The following is a 27,621-nucleotide window of genomic DNA, read 5'->3' as shown; positions in this document are numbered from 1 at the left end:
GCTGCTATTATAACCAAAAACCAATACACTTTCTTTAAAAAACAATTCATAGTCTAATTCCTTTATTAAAAAATATATAAACAGCCTTGATCCTACCATACAGCTTGTCACAGGCCAAAGCAGGAATTTGAATTATGCAAAAGAAGATTTGTCTGACTGGTGCGTGGGTGTGACTAAGAGGACAGCAGAAACACCACATACAAACAGATTTTTATAAAGGATATCCAGATGCAGGATGGGCAAATGTGGGATGCAGCACTGAGAAAATCCTAGACAGAGCTTTTGGGTCTGAGTACCAGCTGAAAACAATCTCCTGTTGTTTGATCCTCCTATGCTCAGGGAAAAGGTGCTTGGCACATCTCTATAAGTAAACAGGATTTCATGAAAGACATTTGTCTCCAGCACCAAATTCTCCTAACTGGAACAAACTTGTCAGGCTGGCTGCTTGACTAACTCAGAAACAGTTACAATAGATTTTCGAAAAGCCTTCCAGTGTTCTCATTAACAACACCCTGTCAATTAGGTGGTCACTGTGCCTTAGTAGTTCAAAAAAATAGTTTCAAATTAGAGTTTTTTTTACCAGGAAGCAGTAAAAACACACATTCTGAAAGCAACCATAAAGTTTGATAACCCATTACACTAAAAAATATTTCTGGGGGCTAATCCATGCTGATGACTCAAGACATACAATCACTTTCCTAAAATCCTGATTTTTAACACTGCAAACAACTGCACAGCTGTGGGATATGCTGGCTCCAGTATTAAGTATCATGAACATTTAACACAAGATCACAGTTGTAATCAAGCAGCTATGTATACATTTAATGTAATTCTACTGGTCTAAAGCACAATCTCTCCTTTCTTTGAGGACCTTGGATGTAGGACAGATCCACAGCTATACTCTGAGGCACAACCTGTGATGCCTCCAGGTAACATAATGAATTATACAGCCAGAACTCTGAATTTATTGATCACTTAACATGAAAAAAAAGCAAGCATATTTAAGACTATGGACTTTTCCTGACAGGCCAACTTGCAAAATACGCTGGCAGATGTGTTTTATTATATGGAGAATTTCTCCAGCCATCTAGCTGCTATTTTTAATCATTGCAACATGTATATGAATGAAGACAAGTAAAAGAATTATTATCAGCAACTTCTGCTCCTGGGAGAAGACTTGGCTCTACACATTTTCAGACAAAATACACGACTAAGCCATCAGCAACTGCAGTGCCAACTTCACCAGCTTATGAACAGGGCAAGACAGGCAATGCCTGGCTGCACGGTACCAAAGGTTCACTGAATTCATTTCCAGCCTCCAACCAGGCCCATGATCAGATGCTCTGAAGGACAGGATGAGTATCCTGGCTAATTTGCATCCTTGTTAAATCTCATCTGTCTGTCAAGCGATAGCCAAGAGGAGTGGCAGTGCCCATGCTGTACCTACCTTCTCTGACAGGCAGGCAAGGTCCTCATTCCACTTTCCAATGGCTGAGCTCGACTCTACTTCACACAGCCGCACACATTCCTTCCTTTTTCTCAGCTTCATATTTCTATTTGATTTCATCGACTCTACGGAAATGCAGCCAACTTTTCTGCCAGTTTTAATGGATTTCACCCTGAAATCAATAGAAAAATGCCCATCTATAATAGCAGCTAATTTAGTTCCTAATCTGTATTATGCCAGACAGGAAGTTTTTTTGGCTGTCTTACTTTGAGGGAAACAGTCAGAAACACAGAAACGAAAAAGGGCAAGATTTATCTAGGAGGTGGCAGCAGCTAAACTGCTTCGACTAATGCAGCTGCTGACATTTCCAGCCATTCAGTGCATTCCTCCCTAGGGAGAATAAAGCTGAAAGAAACTACTTAGTATGAAACTACTGGATGTCCATTAAAAATCATTCTAGTGGTAAAGATGAAGAGACTCATTGGCAAAATACCCCTTGTATAAATCTAAAAACAACATTAAAAGCCATCCAAAAAGCAGGCAGTTAAATAGATTCTTTCACACTGAGAAACAGCAGTACAGGAGACTAAAATGGATTCTGGAGAAAAAAAATTACTTTTGATTTAAACCACTGATAAAGAGATTTCCCAGTCAATGTCTGTGCAATGCTGAAGAGAATGATTTTTTTTTTTTCCCAAAGCCCCAAGAGATGTTAGAAAATATGATTCAAAGAAGAGCTTTAGAAGCAGAATTCAAAGAATTTGGGGGGGATGGTAGACCACTTTCTTGTATTACCAGCTGTTATGCAGGGTAACAAAGGAAAAAAGAGCTTTCCTCTAATGAAGGATGGGATTTAAAGGTTCTCTCTCTCTACTCAAACAGTACAGAAATTCTGGGGTGGTAGCAACACCTGATGCAAAGGAACCTTATTAAGGAATTAATGAAGCCACGGTGATTTATACTAATTGAGGAAAAAAAGTTTCCTTTAGCTAACCTATGAAATACGATACGTAGTTTTAAGAAAGGAAGCTTTGTGAGGTAGCTGCCAATGGCTTTATCTTACTCCGATGAATGGGAATATACCAGATGTCTCCCTGGACATGACACGCTATACTGGTTTTGGCTGGGATAGAGTTAATTTTCTTCATAGTAGCTTGTATGGTGCTATGCATGGGAACATTTTGCAGTAATTCTATAATCCTATTCCTTTACGCACTGAAAACTTCTATATGGTAACACCTCAGGATCCAAATCAAGGTCAATGCTTCAGTGCTCCAGTCTTTGTATAAAACTAACAATTCCTACCCCCCAGAGCTCCAAGCTAGCAAGCATACCTATGTCCTAGTCTTTCTTGAAACATAGCTCTGGGACTGGACTAATGCTGCAAGGAATAGGAATGGAAAAGTGCCCCACAGCAGTCCTATTTTGCCTTCAAAACAGATACATCAGTCAAATCCTCAATTTCTGTGTTATCTCCTCCTCTAGATACTATAAACACACAAGCGAGGTGATACATCCCCTGATTTAACCAAATTTTCCATGGGCATGTTTTTATGCTTTGCTCACTGACCTCCAGCTCATTTGAGTTCACTGCATATAGTCAGGTTATGTGAACCATACAGCTTCAATTTAACACTTCTATTTAATATTCACTTCTTCTGTTCACCACCTCCATAACTGGACTGAAAATCAAGTCTTTTACCTCATTATAAAAGCTGGAAAGAAAGACAAGTCTTTTACCTTGTTATATAAGCCTAAAGTGAAAAGCCAAAAGAAAAAGACAAAAATCTAAGCGGGGATCTTTGTCAGCTTCTGTGAGTGCCATTTAAGAAAACTGAACAGAAAATAGATATACATGGAGAAGAGGGCTAAGGGAAACATTTCAATTCATTTTCAGCAAATCTGGTTTTCTACTTTTCTGTTGAAATGAAAGCACAAGTGGCAACAACTCCATGCCTACGCTTGTTATTGCCTACTCAAGAATCAAGTGCTCTTTCAGTCAAGACTTGATTGTTGGATAGAAAATAAACTGTCAACTGGTGAGGTTTATTATCAAGCTGGAAAGTGAGAAAGGTTTGCTTGCTGTTGCTAGTTTTGGGATTTCATCAAAATGGCTTTTAGAAGCACATTCTTCTGCTGCAATTCTTGAAGTAGTTCTCTTAGAAGAATAGCATGCAACCAATGCAATGAGGTTGGAGGCAAACAGCATCCCAGGCTTGGTTTTCTTAGTGTTCTCATCCCTGTAATTGAGACAACATGGTCCAACAGAGGAAAAATATGGGATTCCAGAAGCTTCAGTTCTTCTCTCAGCTCTGTCAGTGACCTGTTTTTACACCATAGGAAAGTCACTTAATCTTTCCATTCGTCAGTTTTCCCATCTGTAAGACATGTCTGATATTACCCTTCTAATGACACACTAGGAGGTCTTAGATGATGTCTATTTACACAAGCGAACTTGCAACAAATTAATTTGGCATTTGATCAAACCTCATGTTCTCCTTCCCCTGCAAATTGCCTCCGAGCTGTAACCCACTTCCGTTCTCTGGGCAGCAGTTGCTCTCTTCATGTTTGTCACAGCACTCTCTCTAGAATAGGACAAATTAAGAGATTTTTTTCCCCCCATCACAGCTTTTCATATCTCACCACATTTGTAGCACTATACAAATACTACAAATGTCCCTGATTTTTCCAATACTTTGCAGCTTTAAAGCCTCTGCAAGGTTTCCCTGCATGTTCAGAAAAGACTGTACAAGAAGTGTTTTCTTTGGCTTGGCAGCTTTCCAAAATTTTCAAAAGCGAATGCTATATGGGAATAAAAAATCTCTAGAAAGGACCCTTCCGCCCTTCCAGAGGTGGGGGTGGGAAGGATGAGAGGACAATACACACCCATAATCAAAATAAATAAAACTAAGAATTAAAAAAGAGAAAACCTGTTTCCACACAAAGCACAGTCCGGCTCCTGCATAGAGGGCCCATAAAAGTGGTTGTCCCCGCTTTAACAGGATGACAGGAATGAGAATGAAGGCTGAAATGAGAATAAGCCTGCAAAGGCTTAGGTTCCCATGGCCTTAAACTCTAGGATCACCCTATCGTGCAAACAGCACTACACTTATAGATCCTATAGTTTTGGGGCCAAACACCTGGAAGCTGGGTGTTCTGAGAGTTTCAGGTCAATATGAGGTTCACTCACACCAACAAAAGATTATTACAGCACTCAAGGATTTGCATGCTTTCCAGACTCTTGGAACACACAGCTGGCATCATGGGAATCTAAAGAGCCCAGGAAGTCATAATACTTAACTGTTACTTTGACAAAAGTAAAATATTCAGACTTTTATTGCTTGTATTTTTAAGACTTTGGAATCCCCCTCTACCTCAGCAGGAGTGTCAAATTTTGCATATTTCATCCAAGTTGCTGGTAAACAACCCATTAAATGCACCAGTAAATACACCTGTATGACTCCAAGTTTGTATGAGCAATTTTCCACAACAATTCACTGGGTCTACTACAAATAAAACTTTAAATGGGTACTGACAGAACTCATTTAATTTGCACCGGTGGGACTACTAACCCACATATACTAAACATACATAGGGAAAGGCAGATACTCCCCAACAGATTACATTCAAAGGAAATGCCACCCAAACTTTAAGCTAGAAATCAGTTTGCATGCTGAATATTAAACAAAAGCTTCTTGTCCTGCTAGCAACTGTTACATGGGTATGAAATTCTTCTTAGGGCAAACCCTAGAAAAGCTACAGAAGACATACAGCATCCCACTGTGCTTGCTGCTTGGTTCTGGCTCTCAGCACTACTTCAGCAGGAAACTACAAACATTGCTATTCTAAAGAAGTTAGAGCAATGGGGGCCGGAGTGAAAAGTATTTTGACTGATGTGACTAATAATTCCAAAAAGATAGTAGCAATTCCATTACATTTCACTTCTTAATTGCTAGTAGAAACAGCCTTCAATGAGACCTATACACAAGGGTCTACATATTAGTTAATAATTTTCCAAGGTTATACTAACACTAAAAAGAAACCTCCTAGATAATTAAAGGTAATTGACCTAGGTCAGTGTTCTTATTAAACAGCTACAGAGAAATGCGGAAAGATAATTTGCATAGACCAGATTAACATACACATAATATGGGCCAGTAGCGACGTAGCATATGTAGAACATTAAGCAGGAGAGCGCACTGGGAACTGACACATAATTGTACCACTGGATTTAGTCCTCTAGATTGTTTTTTATGCAAGTGCTTAAGTAACACTATAAATGAAAGAATAATATCATATGCAGAAATTAGAATTCTCAGAGCTAAATTGCATCTGGTCTGCAGCGCAGATACTTAATGCAGATCTTTATTGTGTGTTTTAGCAAGAAGAAAGCCATACCGAGGGTTACACCAAAGATTCATTTAGCCTGGTATCCTGTCTCTGATAACAGCCAAAATGGATACTTACAGAAAGGGTATGAATACAGGACAAGCATAAGGCATGCCCTGCCAATTCTAAGCAAACCTGCAGTTTAGAAACTTCCTGAGCTGGAGGCTGGCCCCACATCAGTGTCTTTAATGGCTCTTTATGAACTATTCTTAAATGAATTTATCTAATCACTTTAAGAAACCATTTCTATTTTGGCATCTGCAACATCCTGTAGCGATAGCTTCCGTAATTTAATTATGTGCTGCCTGATAATTTCACTTGGGTTTTGTATAGTGAGAAATAATAAATAATCACTATCTTTTCACTTTCTTCATATCACTTTGACTTTATGTAGCTCCAATATATCTTGCTTCCCCTGATTAGTCACCTTTTCTTGAAACTGTAAAAAAAAAAAAAAAAAAAACTAGGTTACTGAAACCTCCCTTGCACAGAAGCCATCGCATCCCTCTGATCACGTCACCTTCTCTTGCACTTTTACAACTTCCATCACACCATTCTTGAGATGGGACAGTTGGAGTCGCACAAAGCATTCAAAATGACGCAGCACCATTGATTTTATTCTAACAGGGGAAAACACTGAGAACATCATTCATAACCCTTAACGCTTTTTACAGCAGACCCCTTTCCTCAATGGGCACAGTATCTCTCTAGAATCTGTGTGTTCTGTCCTCAGCACTGAGGACATCATTTCTATCATCCTTTTACCTGTGCTCTGACAGCATCACATCTTCTTCTGCCTCCCCAATTTCTTTTGACTTCAGCTGCCAGACAGCAACTTCCCTGTTCCATCTCTCTGCAGAACTGGAGGACTTATGGCATCTTTCCCCATCTCCAAGGTTTGTGCACTTCCCATGTTTATGTGCTGGATAATATTTGCTGGAAAATATTTATTGCCACCTTCCTTTATCCTGCCCCACTCTGCCTTAGCTTAGCAGCTGAAGCCAGAATTTCAGCGTCAGAAGCAATCTCTTTTCAGGCATTTTAAGACAAATTTTTGTGTATCAAAATACCACAAGGCATTTTGCCTAAAGAAGAAAAGCTAGGTAAGACATACCTGCTCAGGTACAATCCTCACACTCATAGCTACATAAATTAGGCACATAAATTGCGAAGTCTTAAGGACTTCTCGCAACCATAAAGGCAAAGAAGAGTTACCCTCAGGGGCAGATTCAGCTATTGGAGGGGTCAAATTACCCTTTGGAGATACTCATATCTCATTGACTATATTGAGAATCTAGGACATTTACAATCCTAAATTTAACAGCTCAGTTAAGTGAGATGACTCTGGGAATTCACATTTCTAGGACAAAACAGTCTGGGGTTAGATGAAAACAGAAGAGCAGCTAAAAATCTAAGCCAGACTCCCCACACCCCAGTACCCTCAACCCTACAGCCAATAGCTAAAATCTTAAAAACCACTTTTTCCTAGGCGGATTTTACACAGCTAAAGTCAGGCCATACAAAAATTGTAGTAGGCTGTGCCAAGCAAAATTCCTGGGGCATTGGTTTCTGTTGGGAATAATTGCCAAATGGGGCTATTCATTGAAACTTCAGCTATCAGGTTTCCCTGCTGTCCTTATAAACTTTTACAAGATGGGCATTTCAAAACACTCTAGTTCACATCCAAAACACTTCCTCATGGCAAGTTTTTTTTTTTTTTTTTCCCCAGCAACACACAGTTGGAGCTCCAAGAATAAGCAGCAAAGCCACCAGCATCTGTAAACACTCTCTCTCTTTTTTTTTTTCCCTGAACACTGCACAGTTCTTACATTTGAATTTCATTTCTTTTCTTGGTTTCTCAGTCTTCTAGTGTTACTTTAATGCAACTGCTTAGTTGTTAGCAGAACACTTACTGCCAACTGTTTCCTTGAACCAGCCTGAGACTGACACAATAAAACCAAACCTCAATACTCTCTCTCACACAAATATGCAGAGACCAATTGGCTCTGGTTAGTGCTTGTTTCATTTTTATTTTCATTTCATTTTTTCATCATGACTGTAAACCAAAATAAACCAAACAAAGGGAGTGAAACCACAAACAGCAATGTTCATGTAAGGCTTCAGAAGAAGTCTCCAAGAAGCAAGACTCAGTTTCTAAGCAAGGGGAGCTTAATTTCACCTGTTTCTCTATAGTCACACAATATCCTAGAATGCATTTGCCTGCAAAATTTTATCTATGGATCTAGAGTATTAGTTCTTGTATCTTCACTGGAAAATACAAAGTGTTTATATTTACTTGGTAATCAGGGAATGACAGGAAAAGAAAGAAAAGAAGCCTAAGCTAGTCAAAGCAGGAGTCAGGGAGCTTATCACTGCAGAACTTGGATTTGGTGCACAACTGTATTCCTATCCCATGCCCTATCCCATCACCAATAGCTTCTCATTTTGAAGTATTCTTTTTCAATCTGCTTTTCAGAGGATTCAAAAGAACTCTCCTTCTCCTTGCTATTCCCTAAGTCACCTGGTCCCATTATACCCAAATATCAGGAAGGTACATTCTTTTCCCTCAACTTTTCTTGACAGGTTGGCAATGTTTTAGTCTGTTTACCTTCTGACAAACAAAACATATTCCTCCTATAAGCCACTCTGGAAACGGGTGTTTATGTGAAGGAATAGAACCAGACATGGTATCTTCTGAAGTGATTGATCATGTGGCCATGGGTATAAAAGGTTCCTTCCTTTATTTATTGACTTTCCCCAGTCACAACATATCCGGCTAAACAGATTTTGGACATGGCTTGACTAGTTTCCTCTGAATCAGTGTTGCTTAACGTTACAGAAGTCTCATCCCTTCCAGAACAAGCACAGCAAACTCATTTCTCAGTACTCCGAGGCCCTTCTCAGAGAAGACTGAAGGTCTAGGCTGAAAACACAAACTCCAGCGCACAGCCTGATGAGCTGTTCTCCCAAACACTCTCACCAGCACACATTCCTAGACAAAAGCCAAATTCTTGGCTGAAAACAAAAATATGTTTTCAACTCCATTCCCATATCTACCCCATCAAGATATTGACTGAAGTATATTTAAGATTAAATTTAGATTTGAAAATGCACCTTAAAAAGAACTAACAAAAAATGTGACTTTTTACACCATCTATTAATTTGTTTTCTTTATATTACAAGACTTTTCTAAAATGGCCAGGGCTAAGCTCCAAGAAGTATAAAATCCTACGCTGGAAGATATGTAAGGAGAGCACAAGATACCTTCTATAAAGAGATTTATAGCTGCGAAGGTAAATGTGTCCATTTACCAAACAGCCTGATCTTCCGGATGAAACAACCTTACTAAAATAATTGAAAAATGTAAGCAGCATGATAGAGTTTGGAGCGCAGCTTTGGACACACACTCTTTGCAATGATTACAGCCATGGAACTGTGCCCACCATAACAATAACTGAAGTCAGATGAGGGATGCATGTAGACAGGCCTGCTCGTACAGTCTGGCTCTTGCACACTGCACTAGATATTCATTCTGATCTCAGCGGGAAAGCATGTGTTTGCAGAGCTGGCTTGGGCTGCACAAAGTTAAACTCTTTATTAAATCTTCTAGTTGGCAGTAGTCAGCAACAACTTTCAAGCATGCTAAAAAAAGTTTATTTTTGAACTCCAGATTTATACAGTGGAGTGCTGCACATGTTTTCTGAATTAATGTTTCCCCCTTCTCCTTCCCTGTGGAGACCAGAGCTGCAATTTTTCCAGAGCTGTTTGAGATTAAGACTCCAGCCCCCCTTTCAGAAATTCCAATTTTTAACTGGCTATGATTCCTGCAACGTAACCATTTACTACTACTGGCACTGTTCTTAATATAAGTTTTCATTTTAGATCAGTCCACGGTCAAGTGATGCATCAAATTCTGGATGAAGAGTCACTGCTTCAGAAAGAGAAGGTGCACCAAAGATTTGAGGCTAAAGCTACCTAAGTGCAGACTGCTATGGCTAATTATATCTACAGAAGTGTTAACCGATTCACATCCTGGGCTGTTTTAAATTAGACAAAAATATCTAACTGAATTTCATTATACATCTTCTCTGGGTTGCAATGCTTGGCCCACAGCCTTTTGAAATTGCCATGCTAAGGAAGAGAGCGCCTTTGTGAAAACAGCAGGGATTGCTGTACAGGTCTTAGCTCACTCTCTGACAATTATTTGATATTTCAGTATCAATGCAGTACAGTTGAGAGAAGATCTGGCTGGTAACACAGTACCGCAGCAATTCACTTCATCAACATTATGCTCGCAAGTTACCACTGCATGCAGCAGAAAGCTCCAGTACCCCCCCAGGGTTGGCAAAAACACACTCAGCCAGTCTGCGGGGAAGGAGGCTCCGATCCTGAGCAGGGTCCGGGTGAGCTGCTCCTTCACTCACCCTCCCCAAGGACCTGCATGGCAAATAAAGCCGTGCCGGTTATAATCCACGTGGGCTGAAAACAAGTGAACTAACCACAACATTTACAGGTTAGCTCTTTACTTCAGATTTCAATCAAATTATTTTGTAATTTGTTTCAAACCAGATAAATTTGATTTTATTTGGAAATAACCAGAGCTTTTACGATAATGTTGCCGACCTTGAAAGCAGCTTTTTAAAAAATACCTAGAAAACATATATTTTAAACTACCATTAAACATTAATTTCACACTGAAATTGATGCACATCAGAGAAAAAACATCCAAAAAGCATTTACCTTACTATTTGGATTAATAAGTAAAAGTATAAGCTAGTTCTCAAAACCACAGAATGCATAACTTTTCAGTCATCACCACTTTTTTAAAAAAATGTATTTCTTTTTTTTACTTTTGGAAGCTCAGATTTAACCAGCTATTGTCTAACTAATGCGCTATGCATTGATGAAGCCAATTTCTGTCACAAAAGCTATGGTATACACATACAACTTAACTCAAATATTTTTGGCAATAGTGTATTTTAAAAAACACATTGCTATGCAATTTTTAAACCAGCTGAATTAAAAATAAATCTCAGACAGCTTGTCAGCACCTATAAACATAGACAAATTGACCTCTCCTCCACCCCTCTGCACACATTCTTGCCAAAAGAAAATTGCACACAAAAATGAAACAACTTTCAAACCTATCTGCCAAACCCACGAGGGGAATTCAGATCACTATTTCTATCTATAAATGTCCATTTTAGCCTCTTAGGCAGGAGCTCCAAATATAGAACATTTAATGCCAATGTCAACTTTTAAAATCAACTCCATAGTTTAAAAACTCTCTCACTCCACTGCTCAAATATATATTGCAACCAAATCCGTTCTGAGCTGAAAACCTGTGCATCATTCTTATAGGCTGGGACACGGAGACGTTCTTACTAAAAAGGGAGGAAGGACTATTGCTGGATTAGAATGATGCACCTATAGCAAGCAGCAGATTTTAGTTTCCATACAGTAATTTCATAACAAAAAAAGCGTTGTCTTAAAATACACAGCTTATGCTTGCAGTTCAATCAATCATGAAATGACAAAATATATTGACAAGATTTTCAAGAAATCTCTTTCTGTAGCTGTGCCCTACTGGGTTCCATAACACGGCGACACAGTGTGAACAGCTATAAACTTTACAACCTTTTAGGTTGAATGCTTTCTGCCAAGCACAACAGCAACCACACCAATATATCAGAAAACAGAAAGATTTATCCCTGCTACTTGTCCAGTGCCAGTGTTTCTCCCTGGAACAGTGAATCTCCTCCATTTCTGCCAATTTTTTTTCCATCGTGAGGAGTGTGATTAGAATAGTATTATGTGCAATCATGTATCTGACAACTTCAAACTCTCATTCATTGCATTCCGTGCCCCTTAGGGTGAGTTTACAGCTAACCTTCATAAGAGAATGCTCTTCTCTCATGTGGAAATTACTTTATGCAATGCACAGACTTCACTGACGCGCTGAGAAACAACCTAAGAGTTAGTGACACCCTTGAGAGAGCAATTCATCGCTCGCCCAAACACCACAGAAAGAGCAATTTACTGGTTTCTTGGACAGTGCTGACACATTTCCTCCTCAGAATAAAACCAGCCAAGGGCCCAGCCTCTTGCTTTCAATCAGGATGTCCTTTAGTTTGCATTAAGGAAACAAAAAGGTCAGGTATGAATGATAAGCCATATTAAATCAGTTCACAGACGAAACTTGGTTTTAGTTACATGATATGTGCAAATGGGGAAACTACCAAGCTGGTGAGAGAGCTTCAGCTACCTCCATTTGAAGAAAAATTTGCAAACTTGGAAATTTCCTCCCAATTATTTCAATTGTGCATTATTTTTTTTGTGTGAAAAAAGATATCAGAAAACAGTTCCAAAGGGATTCTTCCAAAAAGAGCAAATTAAGAAATGAAGTACAACCAGGTCTCTACTGAATCAAGTTTAACTGTAGCAATGCATTACGAGAAAGAAAAGCAACAGGTTTTATACCATTAAATTGCTTGATTTAAAATAATGCAACAGTCATATAGCTACAACAGAATGCTACTCCCACCGGATTTCCATTGCACTTTTGTGAACTCACATGAGCAGATAAACAAAATAGGAAATGTTCTCAGACAAAGTATAGCATTTCACTAGAGACATCAACTGTGGTTTCCCATAAAACTCAAGATCTTCAATGTACAAGGGATTATATAGCATAAAAACACATAGCTGAACTTACCATGTTCTAAGGGCATACATACATTTATTTTCTATGAAAAAAAAAAGGAGAGTTATGTCATTTATGGACATTTTCATGAAGAGAGAAGTACTTGTGCTAAAGTACAGGGTCTAAATTCTGGCCTCCAACAACCTTACTTACTGTTTGGAATTACCCTAAATTTACCAAGTGTCAATGAAAATGGAATCTGTTCCAAAAAAAATTTCTTTTGTTTCTGAAGGAGTATAATACACTCCACCTAATATTTCATTTGTAACTGGGGCTGATTTCAGGGTACTCCATTCTGTTATCTTAAAAAAATGACTCATAACAGGTTATACATTAATATTTAGCCTGCTCCTTTTGTGCCTTTATCACTTCCAAAAAACAAACAGAGGATGCATAAATTTTATTTGAAGAATACAACTCGAAGAAAAACTGATGTACGGGAATGGGATCCTCTGCTATACTAACAACGCTTGCAGTGTTTTTTATGTATAAAGCATCTTTCAAATGGATGAAGCAGGACCTGAGAAGTTTATACAGCTACAGGGGGATCCTCATGGCACAGAAGTATTGAGGATCCTGAATTCATCACAACCTTTGCATAACTAGGTAACCTGATATTTTTGCTGCCCCCAGGTCCTTACCGGTCTTGGGGAGCAGCTGCCACCTTGAACAAATCCATATCCGCCCCCATGTTGCCCTACCCCTCAGAAGAGGGCTGAATCTGCACATATCCAGCTGTCAAAAATGCAAACAAGTTACCAACTGTCTAATACATTCAGTGCTTATAACCAGTTGTAAACCAGGTAATTGATGTTACAAGGAAGATTCATGTCCTCACAAAGGGCAGTCAGTACCTTGAAACCAGCAGGGATAATTATCTAGCAAATAACAATGCACAGAATGGACAAGAAGGAAAAGAGGAACAAAATAGAAAAATAAAGTTTTTTTAAGCGTGTAACACCATTCTCTTAAAACCTTCCTTGCTGTGTGAGAGATGACAATGGATTGAACTTTGAGGAACACCCTGGGAATCACATCTCGTTTGTCTTTTGTTGCTTTACATCATACTTGAGAACCAGGAATATTTTATTTGCAACGTCTTCACTTGAGATCATCTGTCTGCATGTACCCCTGCAATGCAGCCAGTTCTAGGAGCTGCCAGCACTGTACAGAGACAACATTTTCAGTGTCTACCTCCTCTTTACAAATAATTTCTCAAAATTCTTTAAAAACATCACACACAACGCACTACACAGACAGATGGCAATTAAGCCAGTGGGTGCAGATCAGGGCAAAAAGTAATTAACGATACAAAGTAATCAGGCACCAGGTTCAATATTTTCCCCTAAAAGAAGGAAGGGGAAGCTTTAAAAAGAAAAACACATAAAAAACATTATTCAAATACAAATTATGACTGCCCATTTACCCTAACGTGAATAACTGTTCAAGGGGATACAAATACCATAATACTTAGGCACATTTTCTTCCTTGGCACAGGTGGCTGCTGGAACCTAATCAAATAATGAAATGCTCCAAGTTCTTCTGCTGTTCTGATGGTTTAATTCTTTCATTTTCCACACCCCCTTAATATACAATTAAAAAAAAAATAATCCAGCAACGTTGAGCTAAGACCTCTACAAAACAAACTAGAGTTGGCTAATGAGTAAACCACTCCAATTATCCCTGTGAAATAAACTGTTGAATTTCTTGTCATCTCATTGCATAAAATAAACATTTTTCTCTGGAAAAGAACGCATCCCCCCACTTCCAAGAAATGGAGGAAGGCTGTTCTTGGAAACACTTTTTGTTGATTATACATGGGCAGATCCAACAGAAGCCAAAGAGACTCAAGTATGGCAATCTATTTGCTTCTTACAGAGCAACTTTGGGGATGAGGGCAAACAGTATGAGAGACAGATGGCAGAAGTATTACATATCAGTACACATACAGCTGATCAGAAGCACTTATCTCATTAGTGACACACCAAACCATTAGACTACGAACCTTGTACCAGATAAATCAATATTTCCAAAACATTTCCAGATCTGAGGTGGGATGAGACCGCTCTGGAAGCTGACTGCTACTTCTGAGTAGGGAAGCACGGAATCCAGACTCAGGGCCATTGCTCAGCAAACTAGCTGCAAGCTTTCTTTAAACCATACAAGTTTCTTCAGATTGCCAAATTCAACCTGAACTTTTACAAAGAAAGGCTTTCCAGTGCTCTTGCCATCAGAGACCATCTTCTGTAACGCTCAGATAGGGTGGTAACGAGTGGGCTATAAAACCTGAGACAGGATTAGATAGACCAGTCTTGCATGACTAACAAAACTTCCTTTGATTCCATGCCAGAAACAATAGAATCCAAGGACCAACACAGTTACAAATATCACAAGAAACAGCATTTCCAGAAGGAAGAGAGACCTTTTACATCTCATTAAAACTAACGTATACAAAATAAGTATTACAGCATTACTTCCTTAAAAAGCACTGAAGTCCAGAGACCTCCATTTGCTTCAAAATGGTGCTTTTAAGTTTTATCCCCTGGTCCCCCAGGACTTCCAGACATATTGATAAATGAAAGTGGATTGACTACTCTGGCATCTTGGCATGTAGTCATTTAAAACAGAGACACTTCCTAACTTGTACAAAATTGAAACATTTGTTTGAGAATAATTAGTGCCTTAGCCCAACAATGTTTGGCAGACTTTTCTAATTAGTTGGAAAAAATGATTGAGGCGGGCAGGCAAGCAAGCAGACTTTGTCAGGCATTCTGTGAAAATAATTTGGACCACACACTTGGCTGCAGAGCCAGATAACGTATGTCATTCTTTGCTATCTTAACAGGTAAGAAAAAAGAAAAAGAAAAAGGAAAAAAAAAACAACAAAACAGCAACAACAACAACAAAACAACAAGAAACAGCCATCTGGCATCTGAAACCTGAGTTGAGAGGACTTTTCATTTCTCCTTACGTAGCTCTTCTCTTTTCTCTGTTAGCAACACAATGATCAAGTCATACTGTGTTAGGCCCTGCAAATTACTTATTTTCTTTTGTATTTCCTATTGTACAGTAAGAACCAGAGCTGAAAATATTCATTGTGAGTCGCAGGCTGTGCGGGTCCCAGAACAATATTTGCAGAGTATTCATGCTGGGATAGCCAACTGTGCTTTCCTTCTCCAGGGATATTTTAACGTGCAGAGCATGTTTGAAGCAAACTGGGATCAGGACAATATCAAATCACCACATGTTTTACTAGGCTGTACAGCTTCCAGGCATGTTTCCTTTCTGAGACCCTTCCACAAATTAGTCAATTAGCAAATGAAAACTCAAGGTGCCATGTAACTTAGCTATTCTAAACAAAATTTCACAGAATTAATTTCATAAATATTGCAGCGTAACTACTTCCTACTTCAAGATAAACACACATGCCAACTAAATCAGGCACATGGCAGAGTTAGAACTTTTTGACATCCAGGCATATCAAGAACTTCTCACCTCAGCATTTTGCATTATTTCAGTTTAGGGAGCAATCAAGGGAAAGCAAATTTCAAGTTTTAAAACCAGATTGCAAATTAATCTATAAAACAAATCAGCTGGTCAAACCATTAGATGTAAATGGATATATTACAATTTTAAAACGTAGATTTATGATATAATTATATTTGCCAGCGGCATTTGCATATTTCCCATGTCTGCAGAATTTAAGTGGTAGCCATTTGGCCTATTCTGCTTAGATAACCACCTGGAACTCCCTTCCTGGGAAAGTTCCCAAGTCTAGACACTAGAAATCACATATGTTTTCAATTATAAGAAACTATCACTATAAGGCCAACATAAATCTCCTACATCAACAATCAGTTGCCAATTATATCACATTCCACAATAAGCCTTCTACTATAACTAATTTACGGAATGCTTGGCTTAGAAAAATCAATAAAATTAAGAGAAAGGGAGAGGTAAAAATATCAGACCCTGACATTAGAGTGAACATTTGAACCCAAATATTAGTTTGGTGAGTGAAAAAAAAATCTGCAGTGAATTGGATCAACAGAACTATAAATTATACAAGCTAAAAAGCTTCATTGTGCAATGATGGTTGCATTATCCACAGTATTCATCACTCACTCCTGCATCATGCATACAAGATTCTATGAAAGATTTAACAAAGATAACACCGATTAGTGTTTTCTTCTCTTGCTACACTACATATCCACTGTACCAGAGGCCAAAACTGCAGTAAGGCTTTTTGAACAATGCAATAAAACCCAGGGGGATGTTCCATTTTTCGTCAATAACTTTTAAATGTTTTTGCCGTATAATTACAAACAGGAACTATCTAAAAATAATCTGATTTATTTTTTTTGTAATAATGGAAAACAAAGATGATTTAAAATGAGATTAGTAGAAAAACAGCCTTTAACAAAATGAAATAGCATATAGGAAGAGACAGATATTTTATACATACATACAGAAAGATCACACTTGAAAGGACAAGAGAAAACACCTGAAAGATACCTAAAACAATAGAGCAGTTTTCCATTCCGTTTCCCAAGTGGACTGATTGTGTTCATCTACCTTATCTTATCAAGCAATATTAGCTTAACTCTTTTGGGTAGACTATTGTAATTTTTGCACAATAGAGTCCTCTATGGGAAGCCATTAAGTGTATAAGTAGAAGTAATGTAATTTGAAGTTTTAAATTGTGAGTTCATTCTGAAAGTGATCATTTCCCCAATTTACAGATGGGAAGAAATATCCAGCAACATAAAGATTAATATTTTTAGTTCCAACAGCAAATGTTCAGCTTGGTCCTCCATTCTTCCTTTTAAAATATATGTTCTCTTCCATTTTAATGCATCTATTTGTGCAAGTGAATAGCTCAAAGTATAACAACAATAAAACAACACTTAGGAAAACAAAGACACAAATGAATCATGTCAAACAAATTAGAGTTTTTCCCCCAAACAAAGAATGGTTTAAAAAGCCACAGCTCCTCACTGTTACTGTCTGATTAAACTAGGTATAATTGCAAACCATATAATTATCAGCAAGATACTTTCATGGATAGCACATTAATTCATCTTTCTTCTCATTTCTTAATTATTCACTTTATAACACCAACTTATATTACTGTTTACCTTTAAGCAATTCCTGAAAGTAACAGTGTGAGGCAGAGGGACTTTGAGGTGGTTTTAATGACATCTTCAAAGAGTAAAGACTTGTCTCAGGACTGAAAAATGATGGAAATTCATGCTTAGCCTGAAAAAAAAAAGTTTTGGATTTAGATTAATCATTCAAAAGCAAAGAGCACCTGCCTTTTCTGTTCTAAAGAACTTTATATGTCTGGTAGTTTTGCATTCACATGCCTCACTTCTGTGAAGAACTTAAGTTTTATATTCTTTGAGTTGCTCCAATTAAGTTTTTCAGGTGTGCATTCTAGAGAAAATCTCCTAAACATCTAAACAAAATCCACATTTCTGACAAGTGGTCTAGTACTTCAGAATGACTCTTTTGATATGTATACAGTATTTAATACTGATACAAAAACGTCAGTGGCCAAACCCCACTGACTTCCAGTGAAACACATACCACTTATTTTCAAAATTATACAGATATCCAAGCAGCACCTGTACGGTTTTTCAAAAGTATAATGGTTTAGGGCCAGGTTTTGAAAAATTTCAACAGAAGCTCAACGTTTTATCTTGTTAGACCCTTCTGAAAATCCTTGTAAATGCCTGTCTGCATGCAAGAATTTTAATCTTGATGTTTTCTAAATATTGAATAACTGACTTTATATGCAATAGCCTTTGTACACGTTTATTTTTGAACATTTAAATGTATAAGACTCCAGTACAGGGGTCTACCCATACTGTATGACTGCTGTATTATCTACACGTGTTTTTTTATTATTATTTTTTTAAATGTGTAAGAGTTAGGTCATAACACACAAAGCAGAAAAATCTTAAAAACTTGATTGTTTTGACAGAAAGAACTGTTGAATGTAAACAAACCAATAATCCTAAAATTAAAATTCACAAATAGAACAGGAACTTCACTCAGTTGGGTCAAATAATCTATATATTAAAGATCCCTAGAACACCACAGTCTATAATGAAAGGCAGAAGCAACGTGCAATAGCTATCATTGCAACATTTTCTAACAAATGAGAACATCCAACTGGCGATGACGACAGGGCACTTTTTTTTTTTTTTCCAGGATATCATGGAGAGATTTTAATTATAAAGCTGCAATGAAGTCAACAAAAATAAAAATAGAATATACCATATAGAAATAATGTAGGCATATTGGCTAGGATCTGATGTCTGTGGTCTGTACTGCAGTCAGTAATCAAATTGGGATCAGATTGTCTGATACACTGCAGAATTACAAGCAACCCCATAATTTAGTCTTTGAGATACTAGTGTGACAAAAATTAGTGTTACAGCTCAGACACAGATCTCAGAATGATGAGAGCTTGTGATCTGGGCACGTTACATCCATACAAATGGCATAAATTCTCATTTGTGGATGCAAGAAAGAAAAAAATCTGGAAATAGGAGATTATGGCAACCTGGTCACAACCTGTAGTGTGCTGCTGGGGGGACATGCTGCTCCTGATTACACGTAAAAATCACGTGAAGAAGACTGCAAAATGTAGGATATTATTTTTCTTTTCTTGGAGTAGGTTGCATCCCCATTACAGCTCTTATTGAACAGTTTTATTTCTTGTTTTGATCTCAGGAGTAAAGCCAATAATCTTATTGAAACACCAAGAGATAAAAAACTGACAAAACAAAGAATGGCAAACGTTTTTACCTTCATGGCCTTCAGAGCAGCAAGGGCAAACAGTAACCTCAGCAGCCTCTCAAATGTTTTTAAACTAACAGTAAGTAATGGACAGCAAAAGCAGGGCATGGAAATATAGCAGCACAGAAAAATTCTCATATTGCCACTGTTTCATGGTCATTGAAATAGCATAGCAGTGCCACAAAAAGCTTTTCCAGATGGTTTTGAGTGACAACACTAATCCTTTATCCTCTGCTTCAGGCCAAAGCTGAGAAACTGCAGGAGGTACCTGAAACCTCTTCTCTCAGGAGTTCAGGGGGATGTAGGGCCACACAAAGTTGAAGGATCCTGCAGGAGTAGGACTCTTTGGCCAGCTGTTTTCTTTAAGCTTTCCATAAATATACAGCACCTGCAAGCTGCTGGCAACCACCTCAAGTTTGGGATCACAGGGCCACTCAGCCTATCCTGCTATCCTCCCCCTTGTTCACTATATCTCACCTATCTTATGTCACCCAAAGACTTGAACTATCCCAAGCTTCACACATCATTCATCTCCTCTTTCTCCAGTGTTCATCCAGCAGGAGTTGTGATAATCCCAAAATAAAAGTCATTTCCATGCCCTGTGGAAATACGCACTAGGAAAGACGCTATGGGTTTGTGCAGCTTGTCAGATGAGGAGGCAAAGGTGTTTGGGAAGGGAGAAAAACAGGAAAGGATGTCATGGAAGAACAACACTCATCCTGAAAACAAGATTTGTCCTCTCATTTAGGAGGTTACTTTGCTTACTGCATCTCTAGAAACTAAAGCACATAACTATAGCAAACGAACAGGTAGAAAAAAGTTGGGTAAATTCAGTGGACCATTCCTCCTCCCTTTAGCAGTCAGTTATCAGTTAACAGCAGCTCCAAACAACTGAAAGCGAGGTTTGAATGTTATTCCCCAGAACCAATTGTTACATTCAAGACAAAACAATGTATTTTGTTTGTTAGGTTGTGTGACCTCAAATGCCGTCAACAGCACAAAACCCCAAACCTGACAGTCATGTTTTAAAACTAGGGCCTCCTTTACTCACTCAGTAGCAGCATAAAATAGCAGTAATTTCATCCAACACGCTGATCATCATCCACCATAACTTAGAACAGAATTTTTCACTGAGCTTTTCAGTACGGAACAAAAGCATTAGCTTATTGCAGTACTCAGAGCAAAAAGTGATTCTCCCTGTATACAAACTTAAAGCATACCTTAACAACCTACAGCAGAGCTTTGTTTGCTTGATAACAAAATTAGGCAGTGAAATAAGTAGAAATTGGGAAGCCATTTGAGATGCTAAAATCTAGAGGCAAGATAAGGAGGTGGCCACAAAGATTTGATAAAGGATAATGCAAACCTACAAGAAAAATGCAGAGAATATACATTGTGGATTTTTTTTCCCCACAGATTTGGACTTCTGTTCCCATTGTATTTCTACACCATGCCTTAAAAAGGAGGCAGTGGTACTATTTCTATGTCTAACTCATGTCGTGAGACTGGGGAAGAGGGCTATTTTGCTTTTCTGAGCCCAAAGAAATGCAATATTTAGTAACAGCATGTGACAATTGCCTTGGCAATGTTTCCAGAAACTGCATGCATGCCCATACCCCACCCACTGCGGTGTACAATACACACATCTCTCCAGCCCAAGAGGGGAAATAAGACTTCAGACAGAAAACTGTAAGGATTGATCCTGTGCATGCTGGAGGCAGTGATGATTTCACCACTGAATTAAATACTAAAACCATTAAATAGTTTACCTGCAAGAAAGAGCATAGGAACTGTTTAAAAAAAGGGGTGGTGGTGGTGAGATAAAACAAAAACAATAAAAAAAAACACCTGATGCAGTTGTAGCCATAATACAATCAAGGATAATTTGTGACCTAAACAAGAAACAAAGGCAAGAGCGTAAATTTTCAAAGAGCTGCACAATATATTGTGTACCTTAAAGTTAATGGGATTTGTGTCTCTAATTCGGTCTGAATGCACAAAATGTCCTATCTGTACAGATTTCTGCAAGTACATTTTTCAAATCTTCAACAAGGGAAGAAGAGGAGTACTGATTATGTGGCCTGGGGTGAAATGAGCCATTCATCAACAAATACAGCAGCAGGCAAAGTGAGAAAGGTAGCCAGAACAGGACGTAACTAACAGGTAAAAAGATAGCAAGGCAGAAAAGGTGCCGGTAAGTACTAGAGTTAATCTGAGACAATACAAGTAATAAATAGGTGGAAGCACAGACTGTAAAAATGGAAAATTTCATTCAACAGTGACACACTAACACACATTTCCAGGATGGCTCAGGGATCAGATGAGGCTCAATGAACAGCTGCATGAGTATATTACCGACAACACACACAGAATTCAGACACATGATAAATTAATATTATGCCCCAATATCAGGGATGTACAGCCAACCGATTCCCAAAATTGGACTATATCTTCCAGGAGAAGAAACAGAAATGCTATGGGACCTCTGATTTATATTTTTGCAGATGTTGTTTTAGCTTAAGAAATGATACATTCTTAATTCTCAACAAGAATAAAATTACTTTCTAAACTTGTCAGAAATTAGGCTGAGGCAACAACCAGACATTTACATTCCTGGTTAGACATGGACTCGCTTGGCGTGAGAGTGGCAGTGAAGCATGGAGAAGATTCTCTTTCCTAGAGCTAAAGCCCAGCTGAAGACAGACACATCACACTTGTTCACACTCATTTCAAAGATGAAGAAAAATTTGCTTTGATTAAGCAAGTTCAAAACTCACACACACAAAAAAAAACCTAACCCTTTGTTTAAAAGTAAAATTGTAATGAAAAACATAGTGTCAAGTCCAACTCTCCCAGTTTTCCATGATTCACAAGCAAACCTCAACACATAAACTACCGAAGCTCCCACCTCCGAGGCACTCCTGTAACTCTTGTACAATGTTCAGCAGCTCAGCAGAACACTTTATGGATGGAAGTGAGAAATGCTCCATCCAACAGAAAGGACTGGGAGCTGAGGACAGACAGCTGCCCCTTGGCACTGCAGGGATGAGAGACAGGGTCTTTGAATCACACCGAGCTGGTGAAATTAGCATCCAGAGACCACCGTCACCCAGACTTGGATTCAGCACTGATTTCAGGAAGGTTTATGTAGCTTTCTGAGTGGCTAAGGCACATCTATGATTTTCTATGTAAAATACAGTTGCAGACAAACCCTTTTAACTGGCATGGCTGGAGGCTGGTAGTGGGTGGTCAGGCTACATGCTTAGAGAAGGGGAAAGGGGAAAACTAAGGCAACAACAAACAGCCCAGAACAAACCATGCCCACATACTAACAGTGAGAAAAGCTGAACTCCAGAGATGAATCATTTTCAGCCTACCTTTAAGGAGTTGCAGCACAGCTGGAAGAAAAGTAGCTCTCTGAATAAGAGAGAAATAGCAAAGTGGGTGCCACTTGGGCAAAATGAAGCTAGGGAGCTATAAACTAATACATCTGACCTTTGTTGACAAGGTAAGGTCAGAGTTTAATAAAAGATGAGATCACAAACCTTCTGGGGAAATGGCCTGATAAAGTTAGCTTCAAATGATTTAGGAAAGCAAATGTCCTCACAAACATAATGAGATTTTTTTCTTTTGATTGAGCCAATCATATGAACACGTAGAAAGAGAGCCATGAGCCTAATGCACTGTTTCAAAAGGCATGTGAACTTCCTGTAAAGCTAATAGCACTTGGAATACAAGACGGATGCCATCTTTGATTGGACTTGGTGGAACGAAAGAAAGCTGTTTCCAACTACTAAATGTACCAGACAGTTCAAAGGAAAATTAAATGCATGTTCAGTAAGAAAGCACTAAAGGACCACATCAGAGAGCAAAATTCTCCTGTTACTGAGAAAGTCTGACATGGGGCCCCATACCCAAATAGAGCCACTCCCTGCCAGACACCAGCCCATCCAGGCACCAGCTGGAGCAGTTGCCCGCTTTCAGACAGCAAAGGCTGAACTTGGGCAGCTAACATAAAAGCTCCCCCCAAAATCCTCTAAACCCTAAGCCTCTAAACCTCAGCATCGGCAGACAGACTGGCAGACTAAATTGGGTGGACCCACAAATGGCATAAGTGAAAAGACCCCACTCAAACATACTTGGTTAGGATAAGACTCAGATGTGAATTCACGCAGTTCTGAGACAGAAGTACAAATATCTGTTAGACACAACAGGCTCCCCTTGCCGGTGGGAGGCAGCTCCTTCAAACTGTTCCAGTACTGCAAAACAGTCTTCAGATGAGCTTCTAGTCTGCTGGGAGAATCCCCCAAGGGTGGAGAACCCCTCACGTGTCATGGTATAGATCAGCAATCTGCTAGTCCTTGGTGGGCTGTTGGTACAGGAGAGTATGGCAAGAGTCAGCACTTAGTATTCGAACACTCCAACATCTAGAAATACAGTAGAGTATTTTTTAATCATCTCTGATTTTTATACTACAGTGAGGTTTGGCCTGTATTTAGACAAGTATAAAGTGGCTTATAACCATTTTTTTCCATCTATACTCATGTATATATATACATATATATCTATGCTCTGGAGAAAGAATAGACATTAAAGTAGTACAGTGCAGTACAGTGAGACAGGCAGGGCGCACCTATTGGAGGAATTTGGGAACATTTTGAGGCTCAGAAAGGGCCCTGCATGAATTCTGAAAATCTGGACGTGTGTATATCCTAACAGCACTGAGGTCTCAGCCACTGGGATTTTCACAAGGCAGCTGCAAAAGCATCTCTGGCTGCCCTCCACCTACTAAGACACAGAGGACCGTGTCTGGCAGGACAGGAGATGCAATGTGGCTTCACAAAAATGTGCTGTAATCATGAGAAATCACAAGGTAACAATAGCAGGGAAGCAGGGAGAGACATTCAGAACAACAGTAAGTTCTAGGACCATATGAAGCAAGACATTCATCAGCATAAGGAATGGGCTTTGAAGTTAGTACACACAGAACCCAAAGTGGTCAGATTATAGCAGGAAGAGTCATTTCAGCTGCTGTAATGAACCGAGTAAGAGCTCTCAGGTTAAGTTCATAGAGAATGGGTAAACATCTCTCTACATACATCAAGTTTCTCTTCTCACACGTTCTCATTTTAGAGATGCAAGCCAATAAAAATTGTGGCAAACTCTTTCATAATCTATTTTTCCATTTTAAACATACCTGGATGGTCAGAAAAGTTAAAATTAAAGATGAATATAAAATCAGCCATTCTTACTTTCAATTTTACCTGCCAAATCTGTGTCTAAAGCTGGTGTGTCCACCAATATCTGTTTAATCTTTGGCACTAAAAATGCTTCTACAGTTTTAATTACTAACGTTTGAAAAAATCAGTGACAGGGAACCAGACACTTTAATTTACCCATGAATACAAGTAATGGGTAACAACATGAAGCAATTTATTTCAAGCTTAATCCTAGGAGAAACATTTATATGTAAAGAACAAAACCCATAAATATTAAATTACTGATATTTACCAAAGAGGCAATACAATTTAGAAATGGTTAAAAAATAGACTGAAAAAGATCTTGACTACCATGAGGAATTCAAAACATTTTTTCCAAGATACACAAATTAAATTATAACTTGCAATAAAAAAAAATTGGCTGAACAACTGCATTAGTAAAAAAAAAAAAAATGAGATAAATCATCTTGTCAGCCATGTTTTAAAACTAAAGCATGAAGATGGCCTCAGCTTCAGAAAGGGAGCACTAGAAAATTGCTGCCCATGTGGTATGGTTTGCCCTAGCAGAGACGTGGCTCTCAGCTGTGGCACAACTTCCCCAGGAACTGTGAAGGCTGAACTTCCACAAGACAGGTGCCATAGGACAGGAAAGCCTCATGCCTTTCAGTGCCACCCTGTGAAATAACATTTTTTGAGAATGGAAGCAATGGTAATTTGCCACATGGAGCAGCAGTTAAATCAAATGCAGCTGATGCTCCCCAGTCGTACTTTCTTTAAAAATCATTAACATTGACCAACAAGGGTAGGTTTGCATACTTAGCTCTGATAATTTCACACTTCCATACCTGTTCTTCTCTTCCCTTACCATTGTTAATTACATCCTTGAGCACTTCCTTGCCAGGATAACGTTTTTGTCTTATTGGTCATCTTCTCTCAGCCGTGGAATGTTGCACTAAATTCCCAGCAGTTGGCTTGTGCTATTATGGCCTGTCTCGGGGCCTCTCTGCATTGTCAACAGCTTCCTGCTGCCTCTTGGCCTGAGCAGCTTTCCTTGCAAGCAATGGGAGGAAAAAACAGAGCAATGTGGTGAAGAGAAACAGTACCATTTGCAACAGAAGCAGCACAAGATGATCCGATCCCTTTTGTTCTGGGGGAAAATTCTCCTACTACAGAAGCAAACCAATTTCTGCTTAAATGAGCCTTGGCAAATTCATAACGTGAGATATGTTCTAGAAACACAGACCACCTAAAAGGGAAGTGTTTAAGTCACCAGGGCACATTGATTTCTTGTTAGAGCCTCAGTACTGTAGATTTAATGGAACTTTAGTAACCCACATTTCCTCAAAAAATGATAGTAAAAAACAATTCTTTTATGAAGAAATTGGAGCTGGTCAGCCTCTGCAACACATGATATGGCTGAAGTACTTAATGCTTTTTGGTTGGTTTTTGCCAAGAGAATGTAATGCAAACATTTCTAATGCACTCTGTTTCTAAGAGAGCACCTATTTAAATGAAAATACAAAATAAAATAAAGCAGAAAAGTAATTTACTATGCCATTTTAAAATGGTTCTCATCCTTGCTTTTGCCAAAACAGTTAAGATGGGTTTTTCAATTGTCTAGGGGGGCTTTTTTTTTTTTTTTTTTTTTTTTTTTTTTTTAAAGTGTAGTGTGGTGTGTGTGTCAGGTTTTGAGGGGTTTGTTTGTACAAGCAAGCTTTGCCTTACACACTGATCTGGATAGTTCTTGTGCCAGAAAGGTATGGCACAAGATAGCACTAACTATTAAGCACATGGTACTATGGCAGTCTAATCACGTTGTAGGAATCAGACAAGAAATGTCATAACAATCCTTGGAGTCAGTTTATCAAAGTACCATTTCATCTGCCATACATTAAACATCAGCTACTGAACAGAAGTTCATGCTAATTTCAACTTAATTGGAATCTCAATGCAAATGCCAGCTCCTCTACTTTGCTACAGGCCTTCTAGCTGCAAAATGAAAGCTGCTGGTAAGTATGTTTGGTTAAACAAATACACCACAGGAGAAGAACAAATACAAATGAGTCCTACTCTGCCCATACCTCTACATGGGTTACTCCCAGCTGAAGATAACAAGACCTATAATTACCTGGCAGATGATGAAATTTGGCTCAATATCCCTTACTCCAGGTTTTCACGTACAACTGGATAGACAGTTTCTGGGTAACTAGTCAGAATTAAAGCAAACTGGAACATCTTCATCTGACACAGTCACACTAATTTGCGTTGTTTTTTTCCTGATTGAGTGTGGAGCTGGTGCAGTATGTCAAGGTCATTTCACACACCTGGAATTCAAAGGAAAGTACTATAAATACTGTGGTGGTAATCAACAATGATTCATAATTCATTCAAGTAAACATGAGTTTAGAAATAAAAATCTACTTAATAACTCAATCTAATTACAAAATGAATTAAGTAGATATGCTATGTTTAGAATTTCCCTAGGTTTGATTAATATTTTTAGACGCCATATGAACTCTCACCCATTAAAGCTGAAAATATCAGACACAACATGAGAATAACAGGTTGGAAGTGGCTGAAAAATGATAGTCAAATATTAATTTAGTACCATCTCTAGTGTCACGGAATAGCATAAAATTCAATTTTCCCTCTATGTAAATATGCCTGTAGGAAGAGAGAGTAAAGCTGCATCACCAAACAACACGATCTGGATATATTGCACAAGTCAGAGCAGGCAATGAAATCAGACCTATATTGATTACGAACACCAACACCAGTAATGGACAGGAACTGACCTATAGGGATTCATCTTGGAAAACTTCATATCAATCTGAAAGCTTGTTTAAGGCAAAGGAGCTGAGAATAACTTGTGAAGACTGGGAGCTTTCCAGCAGACACTGAACTGCACATCAGCAATAGAGCTGACCTCCTGCCACCACCACAACTCACTCAAGCCTCCTGGAAGAGAACTTGAACAATCCCAAGGAATTTCCAGGTGCACCTTCATAAGCCTCTGTGATCAGGCCTTTGGGCCACTGGTGGCAGTGATTTATGGT

At 38.6% G+C, this 27,621-nt stretch overlaps 1 long non-coding RNA gene across 2 annotated transcripts in view; it reads right to left on the bottom strand.

The window, feature by feature from the left end:
* The window catches only part of LOC118252030 (uncharacterized), a 57,383-nt gene extending 30,535 nt beyond the window's left edge, over positions 1 to 26,848 (bottom strand). Inside the window, exons 1-5 of one of the 2 annotated variants that reach the window (XR_004780025.2) lie at positions 26,694 to 26,848; positions 25,431 to 25,615; positions 23,486 to 23,715; positions 17,678 to 17,798; positions 1,448 to 1,619 (exon numbers count right to left, since the gene is read on the bottom strand). This is a non-coding gene — a long non-coding RNA (uncharacterized LOC118252030). The remainder of the gene's footprint in view (positions 1 to 1,447; positions 1,620 to 17,677; positions 17,799 to 23,485; positions 23,716 to 25,430; positions 25,616 to 26,693) is intronic. The other variant, XR_007708738.1, reaches the window with a different exon arrangement.
* Positions 26,849 to 27,621: the final 773 nt, after the last annotated feature.

Source organism: Cygnus atratus, chromosome 11 (assembly GCF_013377495.2).
Source record: "Cygnus atratus isolate AKBS03 ecotype Queensland, Australia chromosome 11, CAtr_DNAZoo_HiC_assembly, whole genome shotgun sequence".
In the NCBI taxonomy this organism is placed as follows: domain Eukaryota; kingdom Metazoa; phylum Chordata; class Aves; order Anseriformes; family Anatidae; genus Cygnus; species Cygnus atratus.
This window is presented reverse-complemented; position numbering and strand designations above follow the sequence as displayed.